The 17,049-nt window shown below is 34.4% G+C and overlaps 1 pseudogene; it reads left to right on the top strand.

Moving 5' to 3' along the window:
- The first annotated feature begins 15,570 nt into the window (after positions 1-15,570).
- LOC149216208 (pyrophosphate-energized vacuolar membrane proton pump 1 pseudogene) lies at positions 15,571-16,777 on the top strand (annotated as a pseudogene).
- The last annotated feature ends 272 nt before the right edge of the window (positions 16,778-17,049 follow it).

Genomic DNA, 17,049 nt, shown 5'->3' with positions numbered 1-17,049 from the left:
TGTTATAATCATACATAATCATATGAACTTCGTCATGGTCATATAGTCTTGATCAACGGTGATATTGAATAATACCATTGTACAAAACTTATTTATAAATTTAAAATTTTTAAATAATAAAATCTAAATTAATCTATAGATTAAAAATTAATTATATAATATAAATTACCTTATATAAAACTTTCTTATATCTTAGGATAACTATAATTATAAATATACCCCTTATAAAATAGAAATAAAAAACAAATTAAAAAAACAGTAAACATGTTCATTCCAATCGGTTCATTCTAAACCATATAAAGCTTCCCTTAAAAATCATATTGTATTAACAAAACCATTAAAAAAAAACCAATGTATAGATCTTTTGTTATCCCATAATAATTGCTTTTTATAAAACTTTTATTTTAGAGTATAATATTTATAAATTCATGTATTCAAAATAGACGCCAGATAGAACCAATGCGCCTCAAATCTGCCCGCTGATATGCATTCTCCTTTAACTTTACTAGTTTGCTCCAGCAATTATATCCTAAATCAGAACTACACTAGCAACATTGTCAACTATGTTTTGACGTAACAAGTGTCCCTTGGAACTCGATAAAGCTATCTCAAAACCTACTTACACGGAGTCTCTTCAATAATTTTCCAGATATACAAATACATTAAAGTAGATTTTACGCATAAAATAAATCAATCAAAAAGAGAATATGAATATTGAACTTAGAAAAAAGCCATAAATAACTGAGTTAATAACTGAAGTATATGGTTTTGAAAATAGAAAAATTTCAAATATTTTACACCTGCTGCCTTCCACTCTTTCGAAATTTCAAATTGCAAAAAGTATAATCCAATGTGTAATACAAGTCTAGTTTTATACAACTTTGGCATTAAAAATGAGTCATCTTACCCTTCCTTCTGAGACCAATTCAAAAGATCTGACAAATAATGAGGACCCTTATTCTATTCCTCCTTCTGGTACAATTTATTCCACGGGCAATGTTAAGTCAAGCATTAGTATTTGCGATTTGTGAAAAGCAAATAGATTAGCGAGTTGAGCAAGAATGGAAGCTATTTAAAACTGAAACTACTGAACATCGAAATAAATCTCTCTATTTCCTATTATTATATATATTTATCAAAATAATTTGTACTAAGAAAAGTTTTTCAGATTTTTATATTTTTTTATTTTTATACTAGAATAATGGATTTTAAGACTAAATTTCTTGAAATGAAAATAAAACTTGAATAAAATGTTGCATTTCTATACCATTGATAATCAAGAGAGAGCACTTGTAATTTTTTATATGTTGTATTTTTCATTATATAAAATGGATAAAATTTGTCTGGGTATAAAATAGTTAGATTTCTTAAAATCTTGTAATGAGAAAGAGTCCACTTGAGAAAGCATTAGTATTTGCGATTTGTGAAAAGCAAATAGATTAGCGAGTTGAGCAAGAATGGAAGCTATTTAAAACTGAAACTACTGAACATCGAAATAAATCTCTCTATTTCCTATTATTATATATATTTATCAAAATGATTTGTACTAAGAAAAGTTTTTCAGATTTTTATATTTTTTATTTTTATACTAGAATAATGGATTTAAGACTAAATTTCTTGAAATGAAAATAAAACTTGAATAAAATGTTGCATTTCTATACAATTGATAATCAAGAGAGAGCACTTGTAATTTTTTATATGTTGTATTTTTCATTATATAAAATGGATAAAATTTGTCTGGGTATAAAATAGTTAGATTTCTTAAAATGTTGTAATGAGAAAGAGTCCACTTCAAAAAATTTCATTGTTTATGTTGCATTTGTAATGTATAAAATGAATCAAAATTTACTTGAGCTAAAAGAGTTAGACAACTTAAAATGTTTTCAATCATAAATGTTTTCTTCAATTTTTTATATAATGAATATGTAGCTCTTTTATAACTTTTAATTACTTTATTTCATTATAAGATTAAGATTACATTGGTTCAAATATTCTATGGTTGAGTCTTTTATTATACTTTTAATTAAACAAACCATATATTTTCTTTTTTAATCATATGGGAATCAAAATATTTTATTTATGGTTAAGAGTGAGTGAAGTAAGTTTGCTAGTTGTGTGTGCATATATGTTAACTCCAAGTTGAACACAGCCACATACATATCTCTTTCATATTGAGTTGTAGAATGCAGAAAAACATATTATACTGGGTTATAAAATGACAACTCAATGAATATCTCTACACAATAATAAATATTAAGAACAATATTGTCAATTATTGATTTATTACTTTTTTTATCATTTTTATTATATAAAAGTAACACAATATCAATTAACTAAAATTAAAACTCTAGACTTTATCATTATATTATTATTTAAAAAAAAATTCACCTTACTTCATTCATATCTATCTAGGTCATATATAGGTACTTACAACATTCATATCTAGGTAATGGTACAATAAAAATAGGATAGGATATTTCCACACATCTTTGCACTGTGGAGTAATTCTACGGAGAACAAGAAGTAGAGATTTTAACAGATCATTTTCATTATGCTGTAAGTTACTAGTAAATGAAAATTAAGTTACTAGTATGGAAATGAAACTATGAGGGAAATTTTCACATAGCTGATAACAGCATATAGCCTCAGCGGCCTTACATAAATTTCATAAAGACCCAAAGCATTAAAAAAATGATTTAATAATAAGCATGTTGTTCACCCAGTAAAATCGTGGAGAACAAGAATTAGAGATTTTAACGGATCATTTTCATTATGCACAATTTATATGTAAGTTACTAGTAAATGGAAATGAAACTATGAGGGGAGATTTTCACATAGCTGATAACAGCATATAGCCTCAGCCTTTTCATTATGCACTTTTTATATGTAAGTTACTAGTAAATGGAAATGAAACTATGAGGGGAGATTTTCACATAGCTGATAACAGCATATAGCCTCAGCCGCCTTACATAAATTTCATAAAGACCCAAGCATTAACAAAATGATTTAATAATAAGCATGTTTTTCACCAAGTAAAATTGTGGACTTTATTTAGAAATTCCTTATAACCCAACCGTGGATCCAAACCACAAGAAATTGGGATTGTAGTAGGAATTAAGTCGAACATAATAGTGACTTTACTTCGAGCTTCCACATAACCCAACTGTGCATCGTAATAATAGGAAAGGAAACAAGGATTTATAGTTATGCTGACAGCGGAGGAGATTTACAACACACCAACTTCGGGCAAAAATAGCAGCACCCTGGAGGAAGTTGACATCCTGTATCTAGACAAGTCTGACAATTGGGAATACTCAGTGTCTTTATGTTCACTTTGGAAAGATCCACGGTCTTCTCAGGCCTCATCTTATCATGTACCTTCGTAGGTTTGAGGGCCGAGTGACTTTCACCTGCATAATAAATATCATTATATTCACTTTTCAATTAATTATGAGCTACCAACTAATACAGTAAATTGATCTACAACAATTGCAAAACCAACCTGCTACATCATTCCGGACTTCTGCTGTTTGCGACAGTACCACTGTAAAAGTTAAACATATTATAAAGAAAGTCATAATGAGGGAGGGAGAAGCCATTTTCAATTGCATAACACAATATCTTTTTCCCTCTCTTTAGATCTTCTCTGCGGAATAGTGTGGAATGATGCTTATGTATGTGGATTTTATATATTTTCTGAGTTGTTTCTAAGGCAAGCTTATCCAGAGTGTTTCCAGTTTCAGTGTCCAAGGTATGAATCTTTCCAGTATGTTTCCGATTTTAAATTAGAATTTCTCAATAATTTCATCAATCTAGACTCTTACTATACTAGAGTTCTTACTATACTAGAGTTCTGCTCAGAATCTTAACCATTTAAACTCTTTCAATTTATTTTCTAGGAGGTCCTAAAGGAAACATTACTAAATCTGTTTTTTAACCAAAACCCCATCCCGTGGCAAAGTTGAAAGGATGTTTCCAATTTTATAATAGAATGTCTCCATAAAAATATACAGCTGCTTCCAGAGGGTTTTGCTAGTATTAACAATATTCTTTTTCACGTTAACGAAATCTTAATCACTGCATTAAGAGGTAGCGGTAGTTGAAAGGTTACAGTTGTAATCAGTCATTTTAAAATTAAACTTTTTCAAATTATTATATCTCAATTTTTTTAAAACCAATGTATTTAAAGATTGAAGAAAAAAAAGTTAATAGTGAATAATAGATTTATTAATATCCAAATATCGAATTTCCACAGATTTCATTTTCGAATTATTGAGGGAATTTACTGTAATTATTAGAGAAATGTTTTATATAGTTATTCAAATTCAATTTATATGATAAAATAACTATTAAACCAATAAGAGAATAATATTGTATTACAATTATTTTAATGGATCATAAATTTATCTTTAACAAAAAAACCTAAAATCTTGCTCCAATTTTTTTTAATATTTGTTTTAATTGAATATTTGTAAAATGAATCATGGAAAACCATATCTTATGGATACATTAAAATCCCTAAAGACATAAATATTTCCACGTGGAAGTTTAATATTTGAAATTTTTATTATCATACTATTTAAAAATATCATTAAATTTAATATTAATTAATATATTATAATATTAATAACTTAGGATTAATACAATATTAAATTTGTTATATTTTAATATATATTAATAAAATATGATAGATATTAACTCTATATATGTATGGGATGGAAAAACAAAGAGTGATAGAGGTGGAGAGATTGAGGGAGTGTGAGGAAGGATGAAAGAGGAATTGAGAGAAAGGATGAGAGGGCGAGGGATAGAGAAATATGGAGAAAGAGTGTATGTTTTGGGGATGATATAGGGAGACAAAAGAGAGAGAGAGAGAGAGAGAGAGAGAGAGAGAGATGGAAGGTGAAGAGAGGGAAGCAGAGGGAGTTATAGAGAGTGAGATATAGATAGATATGGAGGGAGAAAGCATGTGTGTTTGGGGGAGGGGGGTTCAGTTAGAGAGACAAACAAGGAGATGCAAGGAGATATAGGTATAGATGGAGGTGGGAGAGAGGGAAGAGGAATTATTGTACTAGATGCATTGATTTAAGTGTAGATGGTGATTTATAATCCTATTCGATTGCTTGCATTGAAGGATATAAACTGAAGTACATGGGAGAGGAGGAATTAAGAGAGAGACAAGGAGAGGGAGAGAAGGGTAAGAGAGAGATAGGGAGACACAAATATGGAGGAGGGAGAGAGGGGAAGAGAGATAAGGATAAAGGGAGGGAGATATTGACGGGGTTTGAGGGAAAAGAAAGAGAGAGAGAGAGAGAAAGAGAGAAATAAATTGAGAGGAGAGAGTGAGTGGGAGTGAGGAGGAGAGAGGGAGGACAAATAGATGTATTTGGAAGTGGAGAGACGGAGGGAAGGAAAAAAATACAGAGAGAAAAGTGGGGCAAGGGAGAGAAGGGTAGTGAAAGGAAGATATCTAGAGAGTGTATGTATATTTGGAGGTGAAGATAGAGATACAAAGAAGGATAGATGGAGGGGGAGAGAGAAGAAGATTTCTTGCAATAATTTCATTGAGTTCAAGGTAGATGGTGATTTGTAAACCTATTCTATTTCTTTCACTAGGTGCATTAATTTTAGTGTAGATATTGATTTATAATAATATTTGATTTCTTGCACTAGATTCACTGATTTAAGTGTAGATGTTTATTTTGAATCCTATTTGATTGCTTGCACTAGTTGCATTTCTTTCAGTATAGATGCTTTCTAATTCTTATTGATTGCTTGCATTATATGCATTGATTTCAGTGTAGATGGTGATTTCTATTTCTATTTGATTTCTTGCAATAGATGCATTCATTTTAGTGTAAATTGTGATTTATAATCCTATTTGATTACTTGCAATAGATGCATTAATTTCATTATAGATAGTGATTTCTAATCTGCATTGATTTTAGTGTAGATGTGGATTTTTAATCTTATTTGATTTCTTGCACTGGATGCATTGATTTTAGTGTCGACGTTGATTTATAATCTTATTTGATTACTTGCATTAGATTCATTGATTTCAGTGTAGATGTTTTCTAATATATTTGATTGTGTGGATTAGATGCATTGATCTCAAGGTAGATGATGATCTCTGATTTTATGTAACTCAATGTATGATGGTCCATTAACTTAACGTGATTGGCTTAACAGTATGCATTAATTTAAGTGTAAGAACAAAAAAATGATGGACAATTTGCATTGGTTTTTGTGTTATAGTATTCAACCTATTAATATTGGAGGGCAAGAGAGACAAGGTATGATGTTTACTGCAATAGTTTGAGTTAAAGAATTGAAGTGTCTAAAATCTCAACTATCATTTTCATATAATCCATATGAAAAGATGGAAAAACTAAAAAATAATTTAAATATTGTAAATATGACCACTCATTAAAAAAAATTCAAGATTACATTATTTTTTGAATTTTGCAAAACAAACTATATATAAAAAAAAGTCATCCAAATATTTTGAAGGAAATAGAATATTTCAAACATTAAAAATGAAACAAGTCAACTATCCTTTTCATATAATGTATATGAAAATATGGAGAAAGTAAAAAAAAAAAAAATTAAAGATTTTGTAAAGCTGACTAATCATTAAGAAAAATCAAAATTACATTATTTCTTGTATTTTGCAAAACTACCTATATATAAAAAATTCATGATCAAAATATTTTGAGGGAAATAAATTATTTAAAACATTAAAAATGAAACAAATGATTTCAAGAGTAATATCTATGCAGTAAATTATTAATACTACTCTTCAAAATATAAGAATTATTAATTGTCAAAGGTTGTGATACCTAAAAGTAAAAGAAACATATGTGCATATCAATCCTCTTGCAAACTATGGATAAGATTGTCTCCTGTATTCATTACCAACTAATTACTAAGAGACAATTACATGCACTGAAATATAACACAACAATTGTAACATTCACAAACATTACCATCCAAATTTAAACACATAAACACACAAAGCACTCAAAGCCGGACAAACCATTCAAGGCAAACAACAGAAACAAAATGAAAGAAGATAATAATATAGTCATGTCAAACAAAGAAAACATCGTATAAATTTCAAAGTATGAAGTTTATCTCAAACATATACATAATAATTATAATATAAAAATGTATCATTGTAATGATAGAGTTATGTCAAACAAAGAAAACATAATGTAAATTTCAAAGTATGAAGTTTATTTCAAACATATACATAATAATTATAATCTAAAAATGTATCATTGTGGCCCTCAACTGAACCATACTAGATCTATCTAATTTCAGACATTTCATGTGCTGAGAAAGATCAAATCCCCCAAAATACAAACTTTTCCTCAAATTCTACAATAAAAAAAAAGTGATAAATCCAAAATTAATAACAAATAAGTCTACTATAAAAATATGATAAACGAAAACTATTTCAATCGTTTTACTTTGTACAATTCCATCGAAATATCTTAAGAAAATCTACAATCAAACAACACTTGGACGTCCAAACGATTCCGGTTTATTGCGACAAAATGTGTTTCGGCAGTATAAAACCCTATAAACATGTTAAGCTAAAAGTTTATGGAATTCGTTTTTATTTTTCCTTTTCACACTTAAAGTAAAATGACAAATAAAATTATAAAGATCTTATGCTCAACCAACAATTAAACTATAGTTATTTTATTTTACTTATTAAATGTTGAATATTTATTTTTAGGATATATAGATTATCCTTTTAAATATATATTAATTTGTTTTTTTATCATAATATTTAAAAATAATTTTTATTTTTGTGATATATTAAAATTTTATTTTTAATTGTTTAGGGTTTTAGATAGATAGTGATTGGGTGTTTTGTTACGCATGATTTTAGTGATACATAAAACATGAAAAATATGTAGTCCTCCGAAACTTACAAAATAAAAGAAATTATTTTTGATTACTTTATTAGAAAGAAAAATATAATTTAAAAATATATATATAATTATTAAATTTAAAAGGAAAATCCTTTTTTGTTTATGGCAAATTACCTTAACAACTTTATAGTTTTTTATATATAAATAAATGTGATATATTAAAATTATATTTTTAATTATTTTATTGATAAAAAAAATATAATTTTATAAATTACATTTAGAATTTTTTTATAATAAAAGACAAAATTGATTTTTTTTAAATTGTAATTCTAATTATTTTTTATCTTTTTTTATTATTTTTACAAATTATATATGTTTTATATCTTTAATTAATATTAATATATGGAATAATGTAAATATATTAAGTAATCATGATAGTGTTAATTTCTATATTTACAAATGATAATTATTTATTTTTATTATTTTTTATAAAAATTTATATAATCTTTTACAACCAAAAAAAATTATTTATAAATTTTAAAAATAAATAATATTATGATGATGTTGGTGGTGGTGGTTAACGTCCACTGAGACCAAACTTTGGTCTATAAGACCTAAAGAAACAAATTATTTAGTTTGATTTAAGATTTTATTCCTACAGTCAAAAATCTTGGACTCATTCAACCTCCTAATTTGACTTAGTCCACCATTCTCATTTGTTTATTGCATGTTTTTGATTATTTTTATGTTAATAGAGTGAATTTGGTTAGTCATTATGCCAAAAAGTCTAATGGGTGCTTTGTGTAACCTTTTTGGTCAACTTGGAGACAAATTTGAAGGTCTTAATGAGCACTTGGCAGCCAAATTCGTGGGAGAACAAGCTAGAGGATTTGTAGGAAGGTGTCCCCCTCATTTATGGGCCCTTACCTCGAATTCTCCACCATCAGCCTGGAGTTCAAGGGCCACCGAATCAATCAGCTCAAGGGCAGCCAAGCAAGTCAAGTTGGACTGCTGTTAACTACAAGTCTTGGGCAGCCAAGTCCCTAAATTTTAGGAGGACTGTTGGGTCCTCAAATTGTATAAATAAGAGGGCTTAAGACCTCATTTCAGTTAGTCATTTTTGTAGCTAGTGGTTAGTCATTTCGTAGCAGCTAGTTAGTCAATTTGGTTTTTGCTCTTTGTAAGCCAGTTTTGGCATGACATTAGACTTTTGATTATGAATAAAAGCAAGCAGTTTTGGATCAAATTCTGAGTTTTTAAAGGAGCCTAAAGCTCTCGGGGTTGGGCCCAACCTGAGAGCTCAGGCCTCCTTCCTTTGTATCAATATTGTTCCTTTAGCATTTCGTTTCCATTTTCCTTTACATGCATTCGAGTATAGCTGCTGATTTAGATTTCCTATAGTGGTTAAACAGTTGCTGATTTGGATTTCCTGTAGAAGTTAAACAGATTGGTTTTATCAGTTAGAATTGCTGGCTTACAAAGAGCAAAAACCAAATTGACTAACTAGCTGCTACAAAATGACTAACCACTAGCTACAAAAATGACTAACTGAAATGAGGTCTTAAGCCCTCTTATTTATACAATTTGAGGACCCAACAGTCCTCCTAAAATTTAGGGACTTGGCTGCCCAAGACTTGTAGTTAACAGCAGTCCAACTTGACTTGCTTGGCTGCCCTTGAGCTGATTGATTCGGTGGCCCTTGAACTCCGAGCTGATGGTGGAGAATTCGAGGTAAGGGCCCATAAATGAGGGGGACACCTTCCTACAAATCCTCTAGCTTGTTCTCCCACAAATTTGGCTGCCAAGTGCTCATTAAGACCTTCAAATTTGTCTCCAAGTTGACCAAAAAGGCTACACAAAGCACCCATTAGACTTGTTGGCATAATGACTAACCAAATTCACTCTATTAACATAAAAATAATCAAAAACATGCAATAAACAAATGAGAATGGTGGACTAAGTCAAATTAGGAGGTTGAATGAGCCCAAGCTTTTTGAGTGTAGGAATAAAATCTTAAATCAAACTAAATAATTTGTTTCTTTAGGTCTTATAGACCAAAGTTTGGTCTCAGTGGACGTTAACCACTGATGAGCCCCAAAAATGTACAATTATTTGGGCTTATTCAACCTCCTAATTTGGCTTAGTCCACCATTCTCATTTGTTTATTGCATGTTTTTGATTATTTTTATGTTGATAGAGTGAATTTGGTTAGTCATTATGCCAACAAGTCTAATGGGTGCTTTGTGTAGCCTTTTTGGTCAACTTGGAGACAAAATGGAAGGTCTTAATGAGCACTTGGCAGCCAAATTCATGGGAGAACAAGCTAGAGGATTTGTAGGAAGGTGTCCCCCTCATTTATGGACCCTTACCTCGAATTCTCCACCATCAGCTCGGAGTTCAAGGGCCACCGAATCAATCAGCTCAAGGGCAGCCAAGCAAGTCAAGTTGGACTGCTGTTAACTACAAGTCTTGGGCAGCCAAGTCCCTAAATTTTAGAGGACTGTTGGGTCCTCAAATTGTATAAATAAGAGGGCTTAAGACCTCATTTCAGTTAGTCATTTTGGGGAGCTAGTTAGTTAGTCATTTTTGTAGCTAGTGGTTAGTCATTTCGTAGCAGCTAGTTAGTCAATTTGGTTTTTGCTCTTTGTAAGCCAGTTTTGGCATGACATTAGACTTTTGATTATGAATAAAAACAAGCAGTTTTGGATCAAATTCTGAGTTTTTAAAGGAGCCTAAAGCTCTCGGGGTTGGGCCCAACCTGAGAGCTCAGGCCTCCTTCCTTTGTATCAATATTGTTCCTTTAGCATTTCGTTTCCATTTTCCTTTACATGCATTCGAGTATAGCTGCTGATTTCGATTTCCTGTAGTGATTAAATAGTTGCTGATTTGGATTTCCTGTAGAAGTTAAACAGATTGGTTTTATCAGTTAGAATTGCTGTAGTTGTTTGGAAGTAGGCTGAGTAGATTAGAGTGAATAACAGTTAAAACAGAACAGGCTGACTGTATGCTCATGATCCACCTCTTTCTAGAGGCAGGGATCGCAGACTGTGCTGCCCATTCAAAAATGTTTGCTTACATGTTAATGCTCTCTTGAACGCAGTCTTGGTGATGGATAGAAGTGTCCATGAGTGTCAATTTCTTGGAATGCTTCATTGCTTCAGTACCATATATCAGTTTCCTTCACGAATACATTGCTGTTCATTGGTTTAATAAGCTGTTGGCATAAGTTAATAACTTTTACTTGCAGGACTTGGATGATTTGTCTCATTTACACCGTGCAACGCTACTCCATCGTTCTCCTACCTTCCCGAACCGTGCCCAGACCAACTATCCATCCTCCAATGAAGCCCTTTGTTCCTCAACTACCCCACTGCTCATATCCCCTGTTTTTCTTGCCTTCCATTCCCTCTATTTCCTCTAAGACAAATCTGCCTCTACACTCACCCTCATCTCCTCACCTCACTATTGCTGAGCCATTACCACCTCATTTCCATCCTACATATCCCCCTATACCACTCCATCACTTCACCATCACCCAAAACTCCCATGGTAGGACATCCTGTAGAGGTTAACAGACTTCCTATAGAAATTCCTGAGTTTCCTGTAGGATCCCCTGCAGACATCCTGTAGGAGTCCACACACTCGGTTGCTGAGCATCTGAACATGAGGAACCTCTCTGGACTGATGCTAAGGATCCCTTAGGACCTCTCCTAGCCTCCCTGACCTTTCCCAAGCTTTCCTTCCCTCTGCACCACCTCTGCACAACCAAACCCTAATAAGAACAAAATCACAATCACTCCATCCACTTAAGAAAAAATACAGAAACATGTCTTTTCAGATGCAAGTAGTTTAATTTCATGCATTTCACATCACTAGAAGTAATGGCATCATCTTTAGACATTTGCACTCTCACTATTGCATCATAGAGGTTAGACTAGTCAGATTAGGGTTTACTAGGGTTTCCATGTTTTGGTTGGCTTTCAGTTCATTTTTGCCAAGAAGATTAGTTTCCTTTGAGATAGATTTCATCCATCATTTAGCAAGCTTCTCCTGAGAGCATATAGAAGTTGGCTTGAGCCCTAGCGGACTTGTGCCAGCTGACCAAGTGACAACTGCGACAAGAGCTAGTACTTGTGCATACAGCACCGTCGCTTCCAAGTTTGTACGAACTACCGGGTTGATAAAATTAGAGATAGGAAGCCCCAGGAGTTGTAGCATTATTGCTACAATACTGGAGCCCACCATCTTTTTGCCGCCGTTGCCGGGGAAGCGACAGAGTATTGGTGATTGTTGCTATTCTTCTATTTTCTACTACAACCTTCTGCTCAGTAGTTTATTTCATTTTCATTCTGCAAAAGTAGCATAGACATTTCCTGCTTTCATAGATTAGTATTTCCTGCTTTCATAGATTAGTATTTCCTGCTTTCATAGATTAGCATTTCAATTCCGCAATTTCATTTCTGTAAGCGTAGGGTAGCATTTCAATTCCGCAAGCGTAGCCTAGCATTTCATTCCTGCAATTTCATTTGAGCAAAATAGATTAGTCCTTTCCTGCTTTCATTTCAATTCCGCATTTTCATTTCAGCAAGATAGTTAGTTGCAGTTCAATCTATTTTAGTTTTGCAGGTAGAAGTAGAAAAAACAAAAAAATCAACCAAAAAGATTTCATTTCATGATCTGTAGGAGTAGAGATAAGTTAGAAAAATGATTGCACAACACCCCCACTGCTTCACACAGCCAACGTTCTTCTTCGACGGCTGTGATGAAAGAACCCCTGGGTGGACATCAAGGCATATTTAAAGAACCTCTAGGGGAGAAGAAGAAGAAAACATTCCTCTGAAGCAAATGGCTACAAGCAGAAATGTTTGGAGCAGTACCTTGTCCAAAGATGAATTCGAAGATCAGATAGAAGGTTTCAAGAGTGATATGAGGCAGTTTCTTGCCATGCAACTGGATACCTTGCGGATCCAAAAGAAGCAAGAAGAAGCCAAGAGGGCTTTGGCCATTTTTTGTCCTAGGTGCACTAGAAAGCATCCTAGGAACGAATGTCCAATGCACTCTCTAGAAGTGTGTTTCATCTGTGAAGAATACCATCCTACAGATCAGTGCCCTTCCTTACCTAGAATCAAAACTACATATCAAAGAGCCAAGGGAGCCACTGAATCACTCTATTATATGAATCAAAGGAGGCCACATGGACCCATACCCTACCAGCAGGAACTACAAGGGACACCCGAGACCTATTATGACCCTTACCAAGCCACCTTCATGCCTTCTTGGGGTCCCCCTGCTCATCCTTCCTGGTTCACACCTCCTCCTTATTCCTTCACAGATCCATATTATGCCCAACCAGCTGCTCATTCATTTCACTCTTATGCTCAGCCACAGCCTCAGTGGAATGCACCTTATCAGGAGTGAAGGCCCCAGTACAACTCTCATCCCGCTCATTTTCCTCCACCACCTGCTCATCCACAACCATCACCTCCTCCTCCACCAAGGCAACCCCAAATGCCTACCCAACCACAATGCCATCCATCTCCATCTCAATTTCACACCTCCACTCAGCTACCCGTACCTCCATTTCCAAAGCCATGCAATGGAGCAGCTCAACCAAATTGCAAAGCTGAGGCACAACATGTGCAAATGACTCCTTTTGAGCTCAATGATGTTCACCAAAGCTCAGGAAGAGTGTTGCAAAAGAGAGAATCTATTGACAACATTGAAGGACCAAAGGAAAAATAAGATTCCAAAGAGGAGACCAAAGAACCATGGGCTGCACTTGATAAAGAGAAGAGATCTAAATCAGAGATCGAGAGAGTTCCCTCATGGTTGTCATCAAATCCTCCATGTACTCAAGAGAAAGATCAACAAAAAGAGGAAGATCAGAAGGTCATGATAGAAGGTGACATGAAGAATGATCCAAATCAGCAAGGCGACCAAGGATATCAAATCTATATTGAGATATGGTTTCAGAAGGTCACTAAGTTGCAGCGGTACTTTCTTCCTCAGTTATGTTTGATCCCTTCAAAGCCAGATCATTTGGTCTCTGAGATCCGGATACCTGTCAAAGCATGCATTTCGAGCCTTCACATCATCTTGTCTCTAATCTCGATGTGCACATGGCTCCATTGGAAGTATTCTTATACTTGAAAATGATTTTGTTTTTCAAGTAGGGTAGGGTAGAAAAAAGAAAAAAAAAAGAAAAAAAAGGAAAAAAAAGAAAAAGAAAAAAAATGAAAAAAAGAGGAAAATAGAAATCTAAGGTGAAAACCTCCTCGGAGGCGCCTTAGATTGGCTCATTGATTGAAAACCTCCATGAGGCGGTCAATGGGTTGGAAAAAAAAGAGAAAAGAGAATAAGATCTTTGGGTGAAAACCTCCCTTGGAGGCGCCCAAGGCAGGCAATTAGGGTGAAAACCTCCATGAGGCGCCCTAGTTGTTTTTCAAAAAAAAAAAAAGAGAAAAAGAAAAAGAAAAATAAAGCTAATCTCCATCGAATAATTTCATGTTGCAGCAATGACAATGCAAGTTGCAAGAAGGAAGTTTCATGACGGGAGGAGCACTCAAATCAAGGTCAAAGTAATTGTTCTTGTGCCTTCTACAGGAAGCTCTGTATTTCTACAGGAAACATCCTGTAGAACCTTTGGACGAGCCAAATCCAATTTCAAAAGTGAATCTGATGGTGGGAATCTGTTGATTAGGCCTACAATCACTTGTGTTTCCATCCCTTGCCTTTCTCCATCATTTTTTCACCTCCTTGTGCTTCTCATTGTGCTTCTACAGGAACTTCCTGTAGAAATTGTGGGAAACTAGGCATGCATTTCAAAAAGTGGTTTGGCAAGCATGGTAGCTTCCTCAAAAGTTCAGAAGTCCTCCTGCAATCTTCCAACTCCTCCTCCATCATCTCCATACCTGCATCACAGCCAAAATTCATTTTGTCATACCATGCAACCAAAATGCAAAGTGCCTTGAAGCAAAAACACATAGAGCAGAATTTGTTTTTGCCATAACTGGAAAACCATGCATCCATTTGTCAAACCGTTTTGTGGGGAATTGTACAAGGTTGATGAAAACATGCCTGAGCAGTTTCATGCAATTCCGGTGCACGGTTTCCAAGAAATCAGCCTCCTTCACCATCAGCCATTTTTGCATTTTATCCATAACCGTGCATCCGTTTCAAAACCTGTTTCATGGGGATATGCATGTGAGTGACGGTAACCCACCCAAGCAGTTTCAGCTGATTCCGATGCACGGTTTCCGAGAAATCGAGCTCTGAAATCTTCAGCCATTTTCCATTTTTCTCGAAATCCGTGCATCCATTGATCACGAATTTGCTATGGGAGATGCATAATGATGGTAGGAACATTCTCACCGAGTTTCAGATCAAACCGATCTACCGTTTGGGAGAAATGGCAAAAATAAGTTCTGGTTTTGTGACCATGCAGCAGCAGCAGCTTGAACGGGCAGAGTTGAACGTGGAAACGATTGCATGCAGCTCAGATCCGGCCAGAGGACACCTGCACAAGGGAAAGCAATCAAAAATCATTATCAAAGCCTCATACAATCAAAGAATCAAAGCATGCAGCAGCAAGAAGCTTCACAAGCAGCCGTTTGATTTCAGGTACGTGACTAAACCTTGTTCATCTGTTTGCATAGATCTAATCTAAAGCAATGCATGAATGAATGAGATGAGTGGATTAAGCCAAGAAGAGAGCCATGCTCAATTGCACTCAGCAAGGCAAAAATCACGCAGCATGATCAGCCGTGCACGTGAAAGTCAAAAAACGGACAGTTTGTGTCAGCTGCTGGAACTCCAGTGCAGCGGATCAAGAAGAAAACATACGGTTCCTAAGTAGAACATGCAGTTCACGACAGCCTAACTGTCTGCATGGCCAACACATGTCTCTGCCACCTCACTCCAAAAATCACGCAGAAATCTGAGCGCTCAGTTGTTGGTCAACTTGCACTTGCAACATGATTCACTCGAAGAGTATTCAAATTCAGGTATTGCTTCCCTTTTTGTGAAGTTACATACTCTGACATGCGAGCTCATGCTGTGGAACTATTGTTTGTCTTGTCTCAAGATGGAGATAAACGAAAATTAGCAGAACATCTTGGAGAAAAATATATGAAACGGTTAGCAAAACTTATTTCAACATCTTCAAATATGGTCTTGGTGGTTCTTCCATGGCTCTGTTTGGCAGAGTAGGTGGTGGTATTTACACCAAAGCAGCGGATGCAGGTGTTGATCTTGTTGGCAAGGTTGAGAGGAACATTCCTGAAGACGATCCACGCAACCCAGTTGTCATTGCTGATAATGTTGGTGACAATGTTGGAGATATCGCTGGTATGGGATCAGATCTATTTGGGTCCTATGCTGAATCTTCCTGTGCAGCTCTGGTTGTTGCATCCATATCATCATTTGGAAACTCTCATGATCTTACTGCCATGTGTTATCCCTTGCTTATTAGTTCAATGGGTATCATTGCTTGCTTAATCACAACTCTGTTTGCAACTAACATATTTGAGATCAAGGCTATGAAGGAAATTGAGCCTGCAGTGAAAAAGCAACTTATTATCTCCACAGTAGTGATGACTATTGGCATTGCTGCTGTAAGCCTAGTTGCATTGCCTTCATCCTTCACTATCTTCAATTTTGGTGCCCGGAAGGTTGTAAAGAACTGGGAGCTTTTCTTCTGTGGTGCTATTGGTTTGTGGTCTGGCCTTGTTATTGGTTTTGTCACTGAGTACTACACTAGTAATGCTTACAGCCCTGTCCAAGATGTTGCCGATTCATGCAGGAATGGAGCAGCAACTAATGTTATATTTGGGTTGGCTTTGGGATACAAATCTGTTATTATTCCCATATTTGCTATTGCAGTAAGCATTTTATGAAGAAAAGAAAGATGCCGCAGTCGGAAAGTATTGTCATGTCAGGAACAAAAACGTGAATCAAGGTTAACCAATGGAAAAACAGTGATTTAAAGGCCTGGAAACACTTTTTCCCATCCAGCTTTGGCATGCAATATCTATTCTCAGGCAGTTCATTGTACATGTGTGCTTTTATAATACATTAGACTTGCCATTTGTGTTGGATTCGTCAGCTTTCAGGCAGCGCAGTTCAAGGAGAAGGCACCCCCAGCCAAGCAAGTAAAATCAGTGAAATT

The sequence above is a fragment of the Pinus tabuliformis genome, chromosome 1_1 (assembly GCF_031772625.1).
Source record: "Pinus tabuliformis cultivar Carrire ecotype Pingquan chromosome 1_1, CPIR1, whole genome shotgun sequence".
Lineage (NCBI taxonomy): Eukaryota > Viridiplantae > Streptophyta > Pinopsida > Pinales > Pinaceae > Pinus > Pinus tabuliformis.
The sequence above is the reverse complement of the archived record's forward strand: the minus strand, read 5'-3'. Positions and strand labels throughout refer to the sequence as shown.